Here is a 19,491-nt window from a genome sequence, read left to right on the forward strand (position 1 = left end):
CAATGGGCAATTGTGCTGAAAGAGATCTGTTTGAAGGGTATTTAAATGCCAGTTTATTTTCTATTGTCTGTATTCATTAAGGGTTTGTACAAGAGGTTTGGCTGTTTGTCTTTCATCAGAATAGGGCTGCTGTTTGGCCAACTCGAGCCTCTAGTTATAGAAAATGAAGCTCTGGAAAGCTCCATCCAGGAGTGTTGCAGGTTGGGAGATTTGTACCTTCCACATTTCTCTTTCAAAGGAAGGCCCTGGGCCGGCTGGGAGCCATTTAACTGCTTTAACAATACAAGTGTTAACCTTTCCTTATCTGCACAATCACACAGCTATCACAGTCTTTAAAAATGTCTCCTGATTGCAATTTGCATTTCTGATTAGGTCTATTTATATGCAGATGAGGCTCTGTGGCGTTCATCATCATAATGTTATCGTTTTATACCTAATCCGGATGTGAACAACCACCCACCATTATTCCCAAAATGATTCCCACCCAAGTCAGAGTTGGTTTTTTTGCCTTTTCCGAAGTACAGAAGTAGGTCGTGGTGATTAGGACAAAGCTCCTAGCTTTTAAAATTAATAGTCTGATGAATGTTCAAAACAATGTAAGAATGCAGGACCCTAAAACAGTATTGTGTACAGTAATATGTCAGAAAATGAGAACTGGTATCTGGGATGATTGTGTGTGTGTTTTAATTTTTTACAAATGGTTTACTCTTTATTTACTGTAGCCACATAATTTCTCAATTATCAGAATTAAGATGTGGTTTCTGATTAGCAAGACATGTACTTTTGATAAGAGATCATCTACTTGGATATGTTTTTTTCTCTCTCTGTCTTATTTATTTATTTATTTTTTAGTGTGCATTTGTGTACAGAGCAACTGTTCAAAAATTTCATAGGGTGATAAATACGAGGCAGCCTAGAAAGTGTATGTGTGTGTGTGTATGTGTGTGTACATGCAAATGTGTATGTGTTTAACAGACCCTTCATCTCCAATGACTCCTCTTAGCTTGCTTGTGGTGCCCAGCCAAACCTCTGATATCTAATAACCTTTATACTTTCACTTCCCTCGCTTCTTCCATCTTGGGAGAAGCTTCCAGATCTGAAACACAAATAACCAAGCCCCCTACTGCTTGCCTCAGGACAGGGCGAACTTCAGGAACAGAGCAATTGCTAGAAAAGGATCTTAGGGGTGACAAGGATCCTTATCCCAAAGTAGGTTGAAGCTTTCTTTCTTTCCTCCTGGTGTAATCTCCAACCCTTTTACCACCTCTTGGTTCCTGTGCATGAGATGAATCAGATTGAACTAGGGAACGTCAGCACTAGTCGGTCAGCAGGCCCCTCAGTGTGATTACGTGTGCTCAACACTTTGCCTTTATCACAACCTTAACGGCCAACTGGACATTTCTGGACAGGAAGGATGGAGGTTTTTTTAAAAAAATGTAACATATTTGTATGTACTGTATAGCTTTTTATAATCACCAAGTTATTTACTTAAAAAGTATCCTGTTAATTAGAATCACGCAGTTCTCTTATGAAGGGCTGTGGATTGACCAAGTGCAGTCTCATGTGTGTTCGCGCGCATGTGTATACTCTATCGTAATCTTGAGTGGTAAAAATGTATCCTTTCCTCAGAAAAGCTCTTTGATGGAAAGTGGAGAAATTTAACATTTACATATTTTAAACAGGCACTCAGGTTATCTACCTGTATGTTTCATGGGGCTCTCTCTCTCATTCTGTCTCAGCATTTCCTTTTGTAATAGAAGAGTAAATGACAGGTAATGACAAGAATCCTTTGAATCTGTGTGGCTCCCTCCTCTTCCCTACAACCCTTTCCTGAATGTAAATAAATTGAGTAAATTACCAAGTAAGGAAAGAAAAGACCTTTCCTCAGTCAGGGAAGAAGTGACTTTCACGATTTCTAAAGGACTTAGGAATTAATGCAGTGCCAGTTACATGTGAGGTGGGAGCCTCAGATGTCAAGAAGCAGGTGATCACACGGGTTCCCCGGGCTTTGTCAGAAAATAGGAGTCGAGACCAGCCTGATTTGCCTGCACAGGGGTCTCCTGCTTTCCCCTCTCTGCCTCCACCCACCTTCCCCTTTCTTTTGACCTTCACGTTAGAAGATGACACACGGGGTCGTCGTGACGTGTCTTTGAAACACTGCGTGACTCACAATCTTTCCTACATTGCAGACACACAGAAATTGTCTGCTGATTGGCATTAGAAGATGACACACGGGGTCGTCGTGACCTGTCTTTGAAACACTGCGTGACTGACAATCTTTCCTACGTTGCAGACACACAGAAATTGTCAGCTGATTGGCAGAGCAGCCACTGTTTGCTGAGCCTGTCAGCATGTGTCATCTTGTCTAACGCCTTTGCTCTAAAAAAGTCACCCTCTCTGACAGTCACTGCTCTGTCTGCTGCTATTCTCTCCAGGAGTTAGAAGAGAGGAAAGGAATGAAAACCATTTCTCTAGGCATCAGTGGATTCGACAACATCTCTGTCAGGACTCTCTCCTGAGAACTGTAAATTCCAAAGGGTTAGAAGGATCCTGCAGATGACCTGGATATATTTTTCACTTAAAAGGAGATCTGTTTCATAGATTATTTGCAAGAACCCATAGAATTAGGAATATACAATTATGTACATTTCTTGGCAACCAGGTATGTTTCCTTAGCTTGGAGTCTTTGGCTAATGACCTCTTGGACCTCCACAGATGGGGTCAGGGAGACAGCAGGGACTAGCGTGGGTGTGTTTATTGGAAAGGACTGAGAGCCACGTCACCTGCCCATTTATTTGGGGCCAGATAGCTGCTGACTCTGTGCAGAGTCTTACTGCACATTGAGTGCTTCCACCGCATTCCTGTGGAAAAATGCAGAGTGTTTTCAAGATTCCCAGCAGAAATGTCCTTGGTTGGGAGTGGATGGGAAAGAATGGCTTGAACATTCCAGTCCCTGAAGCCAGTGACTTTTCCTTCATAAAGAGAAATTTCCCTGTAGTACACGATTTGGGAAAAGAACTTGTGATAATTCCAATTTATGTTCGGGCTTGTTTTCGCCAAATTTAGGTTGTTCCAAACTGTACCCAGCGAGTTAGTTTCCTAGGGCTGCCCCCACAAATTACCACAAACCTGGTGTCTTAATAGAAATGTATTCTCTCACAGTTATAGAGGCCAGACGTCCAAAATCAAAATGTCAGCAGAGCCCTGCTCCCTCTGAAGGCTCTAGAGGAGACTGCTTCTTGCCCCTTCCAGATTCTGGTGGCTTCTGGTGCTCTTTGGTTTGTGGCAGCATAGTTCCAGTCTCTGCCTCTGTTTCCACATGGCTTTCTTCCCCATCTCTCTGTGTCTTCTTTTCTGTCTGACCAGTAAGGGCACTCGTCATTGGATTTAGGTCTCATCCTAATTTAGGATGATTTTGTCTCAAGATCCTTGTCTTAATTACATTTGCAAAAGACCCTTATTCCAAATGATGTCACATTCTCAGGTTCCAAGGGGACATATCTTTAGGGGACCACAATTCAACACACTGCACCAACCAACTTTCATGTTCACCACGTTCCCTGAGAAACTAATTTGGGGGGCAAAATGTAGGATAAGTAGCTACATGATGATGGGAAAACAATAGCTTAGATTTATCGAAGGCTAACTATGTGGCAGGCACAGTGCTATGCGATTCACAAATACAAATGCATTCATTCCCACAGTGACCCTTGAGGGAAGTGCTATCACCACCCTTTTTTCTAGAGGAGAAAACTGGAAGCCCTGGGAGAAAGCCGCTGGTCCTGCACCTATGGAAGGAAAATGATTTGAATCTGTGAAGTTTGACTCCAAAGCCCTCATGTTTTGCAACTACACTGAAAAGTTAAAGACCTTCCTTAAATTATACTTATTTATTGATGACTTGTGAATTCAGCACCAAGGGGACTGGAGTATAAAGAAATGAATAGGGGGGAACAGTTCTCGGAGCTTTCTGAGAGGCTGTTCCTGAGTTATATTTGGCTTGAATAAAATTTTCCTTTAAAAAAAAAAAAAGAGACAGAAATGAATAGGGTATCCCGGCCTTTAAGAAGCTCACAATCCAGCTTCCTTCTCCATGCTCCCAATTTCAAACTGACACAGTAAACCTGAGAGTTAGAATTTTATTAGCATCAGTGAGTGTGTCAGTCAAGGAACTGAAGAACAGAAATCAAGAGTCATCATAGGTGAGCACAGGCCCTCCTTGGCTCATCGATTTATGACTCCCAAACCAGAAATCCCTCCCTTCTCCAAACTCCCCTTCAGACAGCTGCCTTTTAGTTCCTGTTTTAGAACACCTAAGACCAGTGTTTGAACTAAAGAATTTCAGGTTATCATTGTTGGTACCCAGTCCTTTCTGTCCCATCCCACCCTCCTTGCAAGACCTGCACCTGCCATGGACATCAGGGCTGTTTCTGGTAGGGGCAGCATCTCCTCCCTTTCATCTTCCTCTTATTTTTTCAGTAGGAAAACCTTGCTTTGGTTGTGGAGTAAATGGAAATCTGCTTCTGGCATCCTGATTTGGAATGCGTTTTGTCACAGAAACTATTTTAAATGGTTATTTAGGAGGAGGCAATGGAATACCTGAAGTTCTCACTGTTGGTGCATTATTAGACTCTTATGGCCAACTCGAGTTTTATAATTGAGTCTGAGGATGTAGCCTGTCTCTAGAACTTCATGCTTATGTAAAAAAATGCTTTCCAAGCTCTAAACTACCCATTTACAAAAGTGCTTTGGAACACAGTCTGCTGGGGATTTGGGAATGAGCGTGCCCTCTAATCTAGGATATCTCTAACTCTGTTCATGCTAAGTCAGGCTTGGGCTGAGTGCTTGAGTTGCAAGATGAATAAGACAGGGATTTTTTTCTCTCAAGGAGAACATAGTTTACTGTCCCCTCCCCCATTCATTGGCAGAGGTGAAATGGGCAGAAGTCGGATACCCAGGAAAAAGGAGCAAGGAGGAGAAATCACAGAGGATACTCTTGGGCTACCTGGATGCTGTGGGCGGTAGGGCTCAGAAAGCATGAGTCTTTGTGGGTCTCAGTGCCTGCAATTGACTCTTGTTCTGAAACAGACTCCCTGGGCTGAGTTTTTGTCTAATTTCATCTGAATTTCTGTCATTTTTAAAGGGTAAGGATTCCTTTTATTCTGAATTTCCTAATTCACAAAGCAAATTGTTCCTACATGGGTGGGAAGCCAGCTCCTCAGCTGTGAGAAGATGCAGAGGCAGCAGGGAGTCCTGAGTCACCAGTAATTGTCTTAGTATTACAGAATTGTCACAGGACGTTTTCCCTTATGGCTGTGAAATATAAGGAAAAGAAATTAAAACTAAACTATTGTTGGAGTGTAATGTGTGAGGAGGGGGGGGGGGGTGGGTGTTTAATGACACAGTAAGGCTGGGTTTACCCTGGGGGAACTTTGGTTTCTCTTCATCAACCCAGGTCACTTAGCTATTGGCCTGAGCAACAAACCCTCACAATCCCAGCTTCACTCATAAAGCAAGAAGAGCTAGAAGAATTAGCATCATTTAGCATTTATTGAGGGCCTAAGAGCAAAAAAAGTGTTGAAATACTCCAGTAGAAAAACCATGTTCTTTTATGAGTCTTTTTCTTTCTTTGGGTTTTTTCTAGTCTCATTTTAGTGGATTGTAATCCCTACCCCTCATGATGCCTTGGGGGTGCCCTCCTTCCCCGTGGGGTATCCTCTCCATTTCCTTGAGAACGTAGTAGCTGGAGGCAGCTGGCAGAAATGCCCCAGAAGGCTTCTGCTCTGTGGAACATGTTTCCAGACTCTTTTTTAATTTGAGTTGAGCAGCTGGGGCTGTTAGTTCCTGTGGAGGTGCAGCTTGCTGCCCCTCCTGAATCCCGACAGGCAGGGAAAGTTCAGCTTTGCAGGGTTTCATCTAGGGATCAGGTGGCAAAGCAGGAGCATGCCCCCAGGGAGTGCTGGTCCCCATCCCCATGGAGTAAGAAGCCCGCCTTGAGAGAAGGGAAAGGCCAGTGAATGAGAGGTGTTGACTTCAAGCACTATCCGCGCTTTCTCCCTCATGACGCTGATTTCATTATTTTGGCACCACTTTGGTCAATTCCCATTTAGCTCCTAAATGGTGGAGAGATGGGCAAAGAGGGTAGGCAAGGAAACAGAGCTCGAAATAGTACCAAAGGGTTTGAGGCACCCTCATTTCCTCTTGATTCCAAAGAAAACCAGGGAGTAAAGGTGAAGAATAGTTATAAACTGTCTTCATGGGTTAGCATAGTGGTAGGGCAGGGGCAGCACAAGGATGAAGGGTGATAAGGTGGTTATCTGGATGAAGGCTCATCACAGCTGGAGCTGTCCGTTCCTGGAGAATCCTGGAGTCAGGTGAAGCCAATGTCATAGGAAAGAAAATACAGCGTAGTGGTCAAGCATTGGTGTTTGTGTCACTTATCTACTGGTAGGTAACAAACCACCCCCAAACGTAGTTGCTTAAAACAGCAATCATTTATTATTTCTCATGAGTCTGTGGGTTCTCGGGTGGATCTTGGCTGGGCTTCCTCGTGCAGCTGTGGTCAGCTGGGGATTTGGCTGGGTGCTGGCTGGTCTAGGATGGCCTTGTCTGGGACGACTTGGCTCTGCTACATGTGGCTTCTCATCATCTAGCAGGCTAGCCAGGGCACTTCTCACATTGGTGACAGGGTTCCAAGCATATATATGGGAAGGGGTAGAAAACTGGGCTATTTTTACAATTCATTTACCTCAGTGCTCTGTAGTCAGTCTGCATGGGTTCAAATACCAGTTCTACTACTTTCAAGCTGTATGAACTTGACCAAATCACTTGTCTCTGCACCTCAGTTTCTTCCTCTGTAAAATGGAGATATGAATGGTATCAGCCTCATAGAGTTGCTGTGAGCAATTAATTAATGTAAATTGCTCAGAACAGTATATAGTAAGCATTCTATTTTTGCTGGATGCTATCAAAGAAAAAAATCTCAAAAGTGTATTTATATTGTAAGGAATTTGCTTTCCCTTGTAGCTCAAGAATTGACACCTTCCATTCAAAAGAACCACCTGTGAGATCAATCATTTGAGGGTTTTAGCTAATTGACTGATTGATGATTATATGGGAAATTGAGAACGAAGACTGATTTCTCAGTAAATGCTTACTACTTCCACTGTGTCTATCTGAGGGAATCTGCCTTGAATATCCATTGTCACAATTCCTTTGTTAACAGACATACTCCTAAGAGATGTGGACTGCCCCCCCCAGTCCCCATACACACCCATGAATGTGACAATGGGACTGCCCCTTGGGGAGCAGAGCTGGCCTTGGTCCCCATTCCCATCGTGTCTACAATGAGTAGTGATACTGTCATCCTCTGAGAACTGAGGCTGCAGGGCTTTTCCTTTCCTCTCAGTCCCATCTTTGTGGCAGCTTTGTGCTTGGTGGGTGAGTTGTGTGATGGGGGCTTGGCTGCCTCCCTCTATAGGGTCCCTTCAGCCCTCTTGGTAGGTACAACCTTGCCCCAGGTTCTGGAAATTTCATGTCCCCAGGTAAAGGGACAATGGTAAGAGCTCTGTCAAGATTGGGTTTCATTTTGCTACCACTTTCTCCTCCGAAGGGAATGATTTCTTTCCAGCTCAGCCTACAAAGGCTAAAAACATTGGCAAAGGGAGACTGAAATCCAAGCCAGGTGAGGGGATTGTAAGGAGAGTACTTCGTTGCTCCAGATGAGTTCAAGTTTCTCGGCTGGGAGGAGTGATACTCCAGGGACTGAGCAGATGAGACTGCTGACCCACTGACAGTGATCTTGGAAGAATTCTGGAGGACAGGAGCAGTGTTAGAGGAGTGGAAAGGGAGAATGTGTTTTAATTCTTCAGAAAAGGGAAGAAGGCAGGACCTGCAGACTACTATCTGGTGAGCTTAACTTTATGCTGGACTAATTATTAAGATTCTTTTTTTTCTTTGAATAGCTTATGAATTCTTAGAAGGAAAAGCTGTGATCACTAGGAATTGGCATGGGTTCACTAAAAATAAGCTATGTTCGACTAATGTCCTTGTTTGGTATTCCTGCAAGATGAATGCAAATGGGGACTGTTTTATACAGAATATATTTGGAATATTGCCCTAAGGTTGAAATCTATTGTGATGTCTTTGTGGCCAAGATGGAGAAACACAGGCTGGAGGATGGTGGTGGTGATGTTGATGGATCACAGCCCAGGAAGGATTGTGTTGAGGAGCACTGGGCAATGGTGTGGGTGTCAACATGGAGGGAAGTTCTGGAGGCCTTGGGCAGGGCTCTGCTGACTGTCCTGCCTGCTGAATGTTTTAAAATGTGTAATGAGTTGGAGGACATAGTAGCCTGTTGGTCACATTCGTGGAAGGGTAGCTGGTATGCTGCATGACAGACTTGGAATCCCCTAAAGACCTCTACTGCCAAGAACAATGGGATTCTCTAACAAGCAAGTAGGCTTGGAAACTCTGGTGAGCTGTATAGGCTGAGAGAGCCATGGCTTGAGAATTCATGGGCGGAAAATGAATTTAATTGTGGCTGTAAGTTCAGTAGGGGTCAAACAGTAAGACAGTCTTTCACGGTTCACGTTTGGAGGTCAGAACAAACACCACCCCACACTGGCTCCCTCCCAACCAGACCCCCTTTGGAATGATGGCTTCGTTCTGGGCACCACACTCAAGCTGCTGTAAGAGAGTCTTACCCTGACAGAACTCTAGCGGGCCTGAAGCTGGCATTTCACACTGGGATTTGGACACTCAGCTCTGGTTCTGCTCCTGCTCTGTCACCAGTCCATCCTTTCACCTCTCAGGGGGGCAAAAATGGCACCATCCTTAAGCAGAATGTTTTGCACTCAGATAACAAGGCCTGTGTAAACCGTTTCCTTCAGCATCCTCCCTACACTTTATGGGTACCAACGGAGAGAAGCGTGAGTAGTCACCAACTGCAGGGCCGGAGCCATTCCCTAAGCAGCCAGTCTCACCCAGCACAGAGGTCCTTAATCTTCACTGCAGCTTACAATCTCCTGGGAGCTTTAAAATATACCAGCGCCTAGGCACCACCCCCAGAGATTCCGATGTAATTGGTCTGGAGTCAAACTCAGCATTTATATTAATATATAATTAATTTTTACAAATATATACATTTGTAATAATATGCATATTGTTTTGTACTTTAAGGTTCCCCCAGACGATTCTGAAGTGCAACCAGGGTTGAGAAAAACCCTGCCCTGAAACAACTATTAGACTGCTGTTTGTTTATTTATATTTCAAAACTAAAGTGTCTCCCCTGAAAATTCTGGTTCCTGCCTTCCCCATCCCCACCCCATGGTTGAGAATCGAGAAATTAGAGATGTTACGGATGGGAGTGTGTTGTACATTATGAAGAATGTAAAAGCAGAAAAAAAGCATTTCAGCAGAATAGTCAATGGTGATTGTCTGGGGTTGAAATGTGGTATGTCTCCCACAAAAAGATATGTTGAAGTCCTAGTTCCACAGGACCTCAGAATTTGACCTTATTTGGAAATACGGTCATTGCAGATGTAATTAGCTAGGTTAAGATGAGGTCATACTGGAGCAGAGAGGGTCCTTAATCCAATATGACTGGTGTCCTTATAAGAAGAGGGAGATTTAGGGGCTTCCCTGGTGGTCCAGTGGGTAAGACTCCGCGCTCCCAATGCGGGGGAGCCCAGGTTCGATCCCTGGTTGGGGAACTAGATCCCTCATGCATGCCGCAAGTAAGAAGTCTGCATGCCACAACTAAAGACCCCATATGCTGCAATGAAGATCTCGCATGCTGCAACTAAGACAGCCAAAATAAATGAATGAATGAATGAATGAATAAATAAATAAATATTTTTAAAAGTTATTAAAATAAAAAAAAGAAGAGTGAGATTTGGACCTAGACACACAGACAGACATATGAAGACAGAGACATACGGGAAGACGGCCACAGTGCCACAAGCCAAGGAATACCTGGGCCACCAGAAGCTGGAAGAGATGAGGAAGGAGCTTTCCCTAGAGGCTTCAGAGGGAGGCTGGCCCTGATGACCCTTTGATTTTGGACTTCTGGCCTCCAGAGCTGTGAGGGAATGAATTTCTGTTGTTTTAAGCCACCTAGTTTGTGATGCTTTGTTACAGCAGCCCAAGGAAAAGAATACAGCAATTTTATATTGTTTGGAGCCTGTTGGTCCTGGATGGCTGCCTAAGTCATTATTAGGGCTGGGGGGTTGGGGATAGGAGTGAGATGTTTAGCCTGTAAGAGTCCTGGGGGAGGGGGTAGTGGGGGAGGGTTAGACTGGCCAGACTTCCACTCCATCAACCCCCAGTGGGTATTTCTGTAGAAATCAAGGCGTTCTTACATACCATGCCCAGCAGGACTCAGATAGGAAGTGGGTACATGAGAGTTCCTCCCCTCCCTTGCTCTGGGCCACTGAGCCAAGACTTCCTTCCCCATCCAGCCCTACCTGGGCAGGGAAGAGCCCCTCCCTTCCACAGTGCTCAGCATGGAGAACGGAGCTCTGCATTTCTTCTCTGAGTTCCTTCCAGACTCTGGACTTGTGGAGTGGAGTACAGAATGAAAGGAAATGGCTCCATCTGAGAATAAAGGGAACCGCATGGTAGAAGTAGAACTTGGGGCATTGAGAAGTAGCTGTGGTGGCCTATCACATATCTGGGACAGGTATTGTGAGGCAGGTGAGGATGTCCCAGAAGACCCACATGTCCTCCTGGGCAGGACCAAGCACAGTGGAGCATAATCCAAGGAGCAGAATTATGTGCTTTCGTGTCCCAAAGGGCCTCTCCACCTGCACAGAGGACAGACGGGCATCCCAGCATCATGCCTGGTCCTAGCTCTGGGATACAGGTGTTGCCTTCCACCAGGCTTCATCCAGGTTTTGTTCTTTAGCTCCACACCTAGCTTGTGGCCAGTTTAGGGAACGGTGAGGAGTACTGTGTGTGTGGGAGGGTCTCCTCCTGGACCCTGTGACCTTATTGCTTCCTCTGCATCCAAACCCTCAGCTCCTCCTTACTTTGGCCTCATATTCTTGGTGTGAATTCTGGTTCTGCTCTCTGGAGTCCTGGTCCCCTCCTACCCCTCTTTCTGTGCCACCTGTCCCTTGGGTTGGAAGCTCCAGCAGGCATGCTGCATTACTTATCAGTCTCAATGGGTGTGGCCTCTCCTGCTGCCCTTATCCTGCAGTCCGCCCCTTCTATACGCCTTCCTTCTGGAAGAGTGAGGGAATGGGAAGCTTAGTGTTTGAAGGACTGAGGAGAGGTTTGAAGTTAGTTACCTCTAGGCCACCAAGTCACAGGGAATCTGCCTGATTTGGACATTTCTGGAAGTCACTCAGCATCTGCAGGATAATACTGATTTATATATTTTTCTAATGTCTTCAGGCACAGCCCCATAATAGCAAGATCTGAGGTGCACATCCCCTGTATTAATTTCTTACTGCTGCTATAACAAATGATCACAAACGTAAGTGGCTTAAAACAACACAAATGTATTATCTTACAGTTCTGAAAGTCAGATGTCTGAAGTGAGTCCCAGTGGGCTAAAATCAAGGAGTCATCAGTGTTGAGGTCCATTCTGGAGGCTCTAGGGAAAGATCCATTTTTTGCCTTTTCCAGCTTCTAGAGCCTACCTGCATTCCTTGGCCTCTTCCTCCATCTTCAAAGCCAGCAATGGCTGGTCAAGACTTTCTCACATTGTATCACTCTGACACTGGCTCTTCTGCCTTCCTCTTCCCCATTTGTGATTACACTGGGCCTACGCAAGATTATCCAGGGTAATCTTCCCATCTTAAGGTCAGTTAATTAGCAACTGTAATTCCATCTGCAACCTTAATTCTCCCTTGCTATGCGGCCTAAGAATGTAACCTAACATACAGATTCTGGGGGTTAGGACATGGACATCTTTGGGATCCATTATTCTGCCTACAATACCCCTCAGAATACTGCCCAGGAATTCTTAGAGATCTTCAAAGGCGTGCTCCATTTGTGGCCACAGCCATTTTGAGCTACCATCATTGTGTGACCTCTGCCCTCTTATTTCTCTCATGTCTGACTCTTCTTTGCCCACATCTATTGCCCTCTCAACCGCCATCTCAACACCCCTGCCTGTGGGGCTGCTGGTTCTGGTTACGCCCAAAGGTCTTTGGAGGCCAAAGCACTGGTTCCACCCAGAGGAAGGGAAGTAGCCTCTCTAGCTCTGAGCTAGACTCTGTCACTTGGGTCCCTGTGCAACTCTACTTGTGCCCAGAGCCTCATCATTTTGGTCAGCTTCTTGCCTTCCTCTCTTGACAGAGTAGCATCAAATCCCTCTAGAATAACAGGTTCTTCTATTTTTATCATCATTCTTTTAATCAGTCCAAGGAGACAGAAAGGAAACAAACCTGCACCACCCCCTCCACCTTCCTCCGTACTTCCCCTACTCCCAACTTACAAACCTTTTGGTTGCATGAGTTAGTCAATAGATGCTCTTGTTCATGTGAACCTGCTCTTGAGGTCGAAGCCGAATAAAGGAGAGGTACGGACTGTCTAGTGGTCTACAGGGTGGGAGGATACAGGACAACCCATCTGAGTGCAGAGAGGAACTAGTAAGTCTTCTATACCTATGCATTTTAAATCTAAAAACCAAGAAACAAATTATGCTTTCCTATTACTGAATATGAAGATTGACCCTGTTGCCTTCACTCAGTCCATGTGTTGGATGGTCCTTTCTGGTTTGATCTGCAGATGAATCACGAGGGAGCTCCACAGCCAAGGGGCTGAGAAGGCCCCACTTGTAGGTTCGATTGTAGAGTCCTAGAAAGCACTGAGGTTAAAGGGTGCCTCGTTAAGTGGTTGTATGGCAAATGCCATCAAGTGTCAACTAAATAGATCTTCACAAAGTGGACAAGTGGCTTTAAAAGATTTCTGCAAAGCAACCTCGGATTGTATCTGATTCTCCTAATGCAAGCACATCCGAGCAACAGAAAAAAATTGCTGAGATGATGACACTGCCCCTCCTAGGACAGCTCTTCATCAGCCACGTGAGGTTCAGAACAATGATAAGCTAATCAGCTATGCCAAGAAATCAGTTTTTAAAATTCAAGATTACCATGAAGACTATCTGAACTATGGATTTATATCCACTACTGTTAATGATAAACCTCTTCCTCAGTATATATGTGCAAGAAGTCATTAGTATGACACAATCAAACCTCTGCAGTCTAACTGCTGAATGCTTTGGGGTAAAAAAAAAACATATTATTTATTTCATCTTATTCATTTTTTAAATTTAGTAACACTTGTACGCAATTGATAAGAAAGGAAATTGTTATTAGAGGGTGCACTCAAAAGTTTCTTACTGATAAAATATACAATCAAAAAAATTTGGAGACCACACTCTTCTAAATGTAGCTTTGGGCCCTAGTTCAACCACTGTAAATAGATCTAAAATCGTTTGTCCCTTCACAATTCCCATTTACTGTCTTAAATGTAATTTCTTTGACTCTCCACTGTAATTCTGATAGGTAAGGTTTTTGTCATTTTAGAGTTGAGGATTCAGGGCTCAAAAGAGTTATGGTTTGCTCTAAGACACACAGTTAATAGAAGCTGATATGTAGCAGGGGGTGAGCTTCAAGTGGTCTGTAAACTTCCCAAGATTGAATGCAAGATGGACCATTTTTAGGAAGATGGTTGTCATGAGTTGAATTGCGTTCCTCAAAAGTTACATTGAAGTCCTAACCTTCAGTACCTCAGAATGTGACCTTCTTTGGAAATACGATCTTGACGGAGGTAAAATATAAGCCATCCAGTTTGTAGTACTTTGTCATGGCAGCCCTGGGAAACTAATACAATGGTCCATAACTCTGAAAGGGGTTCAGGACCCTAAAACGTTTAAAACCACTGATGTAATCCAGTGCAATCATGAGCAGAGGAAGAAGCCCAGAGGCTGAGAGCTTCTGTGGGTGATGTGGCTAATTAAGAGAGATACACGGCTGAGTCCCACACATTCTGACTCCTCAGTTCAACTTCAAGGCCAGGAGGGGTGAATGTGGAGAAATTGGCCTTTTCCCTTCATCACTAGATTTGTTGTTGTTTCTGCCTTGGTGGTCCGCCTCGATTTGGCATGCCTCACTATTCTGCCGATGACTTTAAAGGAACACGTGGAAAGCGTGTTGTGTTTTTGCCTTGATGATGATGTACTTTTCTGGAGATCATAGTCTTCTTTCTGCTCTCCCCTTCACTTCCTTCCAAAAGTTCACATTTGGTACTTCTGTGCCTATTAAAAGGGAAAAAAAAAAACAAACCCAACTGTAACTAAATATGTATATGAACAGGGAAATAGTTCATTGGCTTGGTAATGTTAAGCTCTCTAACTGGAAAGGGGTTGAAAAAAAATCAGTGCATCTGGCACAAAATTACAAGTCAGGGAAGAATGACTCCAGGGTAAAAAATATTTGCTAAATAAGTTTGGCAAAATGTAAGAGTTTCCTAGTTAAAACTAGGAGCATGTGTGTGAGTAGTGACCTACTTACAAATGGACTGTAAACTGTTGCTCGGAATTAATTTATTCAATCATCTGATCAGTATTCATCAAGTGTACACTGTGATCAGGTGCTGTGTCAGGCACAGCAGTGAACAAAACTAATTTCCTGTCCTCATGGAGTTTTTATTTTTGGGTGGGGAGAGAAATAATAAACAAACAAAATATGTAATATGCGAAGTGGTGATAGGTGCCTGACTGAAGAAAATAAAGTGGGACAAGGGGAGTAGAGGGTGACAGCTGGGGTGGGATTTACTATTATACAAGGTGCTGAGAAAAAGCCTCTCTGATAAGGTGGAGGGGAGAGTCTAAAAGGAGTGAGGGAGCAAGCCATGCCTAGGGAAAAAGTAAGGGCAAAGTTCCTGAGATGGGAAGGAGGTGGGCGTGTTTTAGGATAGCAAGGAAGCCAAGCTGGAGCATGATGAGAGAAAGGCAGGGCCTTGTAGGCCACTGTAACGGTTTTGGATTTTTTATGAAAGAGATCAAAAGCCATTAGAGTTCAGTGTAGAGAAGTGACATGAAATGACTTCTGTTTAAAGAGATCTTCTGGATAGTACATGAAGAATGGAATGTTGGGGGGTGGATAGGAGTACAGGCAGAGAAACAAGGAAGGTAAGAGGCTCTTACCTGTTATAACACAGGTAAGGGAGAACGGCACCTTGGACCAAGGTGGAGGTGGTGAGAAGTAGCTGGATTATGGATATAATTTGAAGGTGGATTTGATAGGCTTGCTGATGGATTAGATGTAGGGCGTGAGAAAAAGTGAGGAGATCTCAAGGTTGTTGCCTGGAGAAACTGGAAATAGGCCGTTTTCTGAGGTGGGGATGGTTGTGGGAGGAGCTGACTTGGTGGGGGTGGGGCAGGAATTAAGAGCTCTGTTTCCAACGTTAAGTTTGAAATGCAAATTGGTCATCCGAGTAGAGCTATTGAGCAGGCAGTGAGAAACAGGAGTCTGGAGCTCCGTGGAGACATCTGGTCTGATGTCATCAGATGGGAGTCATCAGAATATACATGATATTTAATATCATGGGTCTAGTAGACTTTACCTGGACAGTGGGTGTAGATGAAGAAGGTACAGGGTCCTGAAGGTGACTCCAACATTTAGAGATGGGAAAGATGAAGAGAAACCAGGAAAGGAGTTTGATAAGTAGTGGCCACTGAGACAAGAGGGGGGCTAAAAGAGGGTGGTACTCCAGAAACCAAAGAAGGAAGGGTTGAGAGAGAGAGAGTGATCAAAATGTATCAGTGCTCATGAGTCAAGTAAGATACAGATTGAGAGTTGACTATTGGATCTGATGACGTGGAGGAAACTAGTGACTCTGTCAAGAGCTATTTCAGTGGAGCTATGGGGATAAAAACCAAATTGGAGTAGAGTCTGAGGTGATAGCAATACTCTGTTTCTTGAGCTGAGTGGTAGTTACACTAGCTTTAGATTATATATGATATATTACATAATAAAGCATTTGAAAAAGGGAGGGGAAGTTGAGATAGTGATTAGAGACAACTCTTTTGATAAGTTTGCTCTAAAGGGAGCAGAAAAATGGGATGGTAGCTGAAGGAGGAGATAAAGAATACATTTTCTAAGTTTCAGTGGTCATTTGTATCTGTGAGTGTTATTAGTAGGGCACTGCCAGTACGCATGCATAAGACCGTGGTCTTTGTTATGTGTATGATGTGGTCTTTCATTATGAAGTGTATGCAGTATGAAAAATATGTTCTAGAGAAACATGTGCCTGGTTGTGGCATGATTCTATATTTAGCAATGTTACGTCCCACCTAGGATGATTTGATAATCTCAGTTGTTAATCTGTATCTTTGGGGTTGAGGATACAAATGTTTAAGAATAAAATAGATTGGGCAGGTTTAATCAAAGCTCAAAGTTAAAGATATAAATGTTTAGGATACCATCAATTGAATATAAATGTATAAGTACCGACAATGTATGAAGGATTGCTCAAACCTGTGGAGATGCAGAGATCAGACAGGCAGAGCTTCTGCCCTCAGGAGTTCACAGTCTATTTGAAACTCCCTCATGTAACGAAGAGTACATGTAAGGCAGACAGAGGGAAGGCGTCAGGTCTGTGGAGGTGTAAGAGGAGAAATGATTTTGACCAAGGAGATCCAGGAAGGCCTGGATTTGTACCTGCGCTGAACCATTATGGATGGATGAGGTGATACTTCAGAAGCGAAGTGAGAGCACGAGCAGAGGAAAAGTACAAAAGTGGGTCCAGGACTGGAGTTGTGGGCATGAGAGTTGGGACTTGAAAGTGACTTGGAGAACCCCGTGCTGAGGGTCTTGACGGCCGTCTAGAGCAGTTCGTTGGGACTGCAGAGAACTGGAAGCCATTAGCCTTTAGGAGAACAGTGACAAAAACTCCCCCTGTGTTTTAACAAGATAACTCTAGAGACAGAGTAAGGATGAACTGGAGAAAATACGAGCAAGGAGGCAAGGGGGGCATACAGAGGCTGTGCCAGGGCCCAAGCAAGTCAGCACACTGCCGAGGGAAGGGGAGGGGTCGCAGGGGCACAGGTGTCAGGACTTGCTGATGCTTGTGGGGCACGGTCGGCAGGTAGAAATCAAGGCTGATCCATCCCCAGGTTTCCGTGTGTGTGTTTATTACCCCAGTCGTGTACTGGGGCCTCTCTATAAATCTGAGGGTTCCAGTCAGAACCCTGAACCTGGGCTTTTCCATGTCAAGTTCTCACTCTCAAATCCATCTTTACTCACTCCTTTGTGTATCTGGGGCCATTTGTGTAGTTTGATTATCTCTCTGATTGGATGTAAGGGCCTTTGAGGGCTAGGACTATAACTTTCTGAATCTTTATATCTGTCATAGCACCTAAGCCCAAAAGTGTATGCATACTATGTGCTCAAATTTGTTTAAAGAGTAATTTTGAGGTAACTGAGAGTAGATGTATCATTAAATAAGTCTGAGAACAGAGAAAGAGAAATGGGTTCATGGGAAAATAGGAGACAGTGAAAATTAGAGAGGCCAGGTGGCATAGACTTTTAGCATCAGACTTCTTTGATTGTTTATTGCTGTGTTACAAACAACCCTAAATGGCTGAAATGCTTAGTGACTTGAGCAGCAGTTGATGGTTTATCATGATTCTGTGGGTCAGGAGTTCAGGCTTGGGTAGGTGGTTTTTCTGCTCCACATAGTGAGAATCAGCTGGAGTATTGGCTCAGCTGGAGCTGCTACATTCAGCTAGTAGTTGACTGGGCTGGGAGTTCTGAGAAGTCTTCACTTACATGCCCTGGGCTCCTACATGTGGCCTCCCTATCCACTGGCTTCCTCACAGCATGGTGGTCTCAGGGTTGTTGAACTTCCTATGTGGCGGCCAACTTCCCAGTGCACGAAAGCAGAGCTGCAGCTCTCATAAGGCCCTGCTATGGAAGTTACACAGATCCCTTCTGCTACATTCCACTGGTCAGAGCAAATCACAGGGCCAGCCCAGATTCAAGGGAAGGAAAATAGACTCCACCTCTCCGAGGGAGGACTGACAGAGAATTTGCAACCATCTGTAATCCACCACACAGACATTCCTGAATTTGAATCCGGGCTCTGCCATTGCTGGTTGTGTGATTTTGGGTAAGTTATGTGAACTCTCTTAGCTGAGATAATATCAATGTTATTGGGTGCTGTGAGGGAAAGAGATGATATGGCAAAGTACCCTGGCATGTAGTAGGTGCTCAATAAACAGTAGCTACTATTATTACTACTGTCACACGCACTCAGAGGATAAGTACGATGAAAATTGGCAAGAGGACGTCTGTTGGATTTGACATTTAAGAAACCTTTCGCGACTGCCTGACTTTGGGAGAAAGTAGAAGCAGGGTGATTAGCAAAAGCCAGTGGCAAAGGTTAAGCTGTAAGTGGATTTGAGGGCAGTGAGCACAGCTTGGCAATGAAAGGTGAAATAAAGTGAAAGGGACTGTCATGTGGGGAAATCAGGTTAAACAGAAGGGCAGGCGGAGAGGGGGAAAATGACATATAAAATGAGATAATTGATGAGGGCAGAGGTTTTAAAGAGGTTTCTTAAGATTTTACAGATTCATATTTAGAATGCTGTGATTATGAGCCAGAAAGCTGTTGAAATTTGCTTTCATAACAGGACTCCATCTCTTTAACTTTTCTTGCTTCCTGATAGAGGGGTCTCTTGTCCTCTCACCTTCCAAAGTCTCCCTCTGGTTGGACACAGACACTTAAAGAATTTGAAGCTCCTCTAGATTTTTAAGTCTTGGCCTTAATTTCAGAGTACTATGAATTCTTTGCCTATAAATCACACCACTGGAGACTCCAAAACTCTGAAAAGGTTCACGCATTCCAAAAAGATTCTAAAAGAAAGCACTTTTCTGTATAACTTGGAAGGTAAATGTGATAAAAACCTACATCATATGTGAATTTGGGAGTAATTATAGCATGGCTGGGGCCAAAATCAGCAAATTAGAGTTATTAGGAACACAGCCAGGGCCCCAGGGCCCCATGCCAAGGTGTGGGTAGTCACAAGCAGAAGGCAGTCAAGGTCAGGCAAGGCAGGGGCCAGGACACAAAGTAAAGGAGCTGTCAGGTCAGAGAGATGTCCAAACCAGGGGTTTCAAGGTAGAGAGATAGGCAGGGATTTAGAGGACTTTAGTTCCCTGGTTGGATTACAGCTCAGGTAATGCCAGACTTTGTTGCTTGAAGAAAATCTGTGATCCTACTGAGGGCTTACTTTTAGCTTCCACTCTTATACCTTGATTTCTCTCTTCTCTCTAGTTAGGTATCCATCTCTCCATCACTTGGCTTATTCCAAAAAGTATTTAAGGCCATTTAAGAAAATGCAGATGAAAACACATGAGGGAAGGAATTTGCATAGATAGAAAACAAACATAGGAAAAAGATTAAGCCAAGGGGAGGGTGATAAACAAAATGCACACCATACTTTCTTATTCACTCATGGACCACACATTTGTT

At 44.1% G+C, this 19,491-nt stretch overlaps 1 protein-coding gene across 1 annotated transcript in view; it reads left to right on the forward strand.

Moving 5' to 3' along the window:
• The window catches only part of MYO3B (myosin IIIB), a 423,285-nt gene that overhangs the window by 59,996 nt on the left and 343,798 nt on the right, over nucleotides 1-19,491 (forward strand). The gene's annotated exons all lie outside the window — the stretch shown is intronic.

The sequence above is a fragment of the Balaenoptera ricei genome, chromosome 7, assembly GCF_028023285.1.
Source record: "Balaenoptera ricei isolate mBalRic1 chromosome 7, mBalRic1.hap2, whole genome shotgun sequence".
Classification (NCBI taxonomy): domain Eukaryota; kingdom Metazoa; phylum Chordata; class Mammalia; order Artiodactyla; family Balaenopteridae; genus Balaenoptera; species Balaenoptera ricei.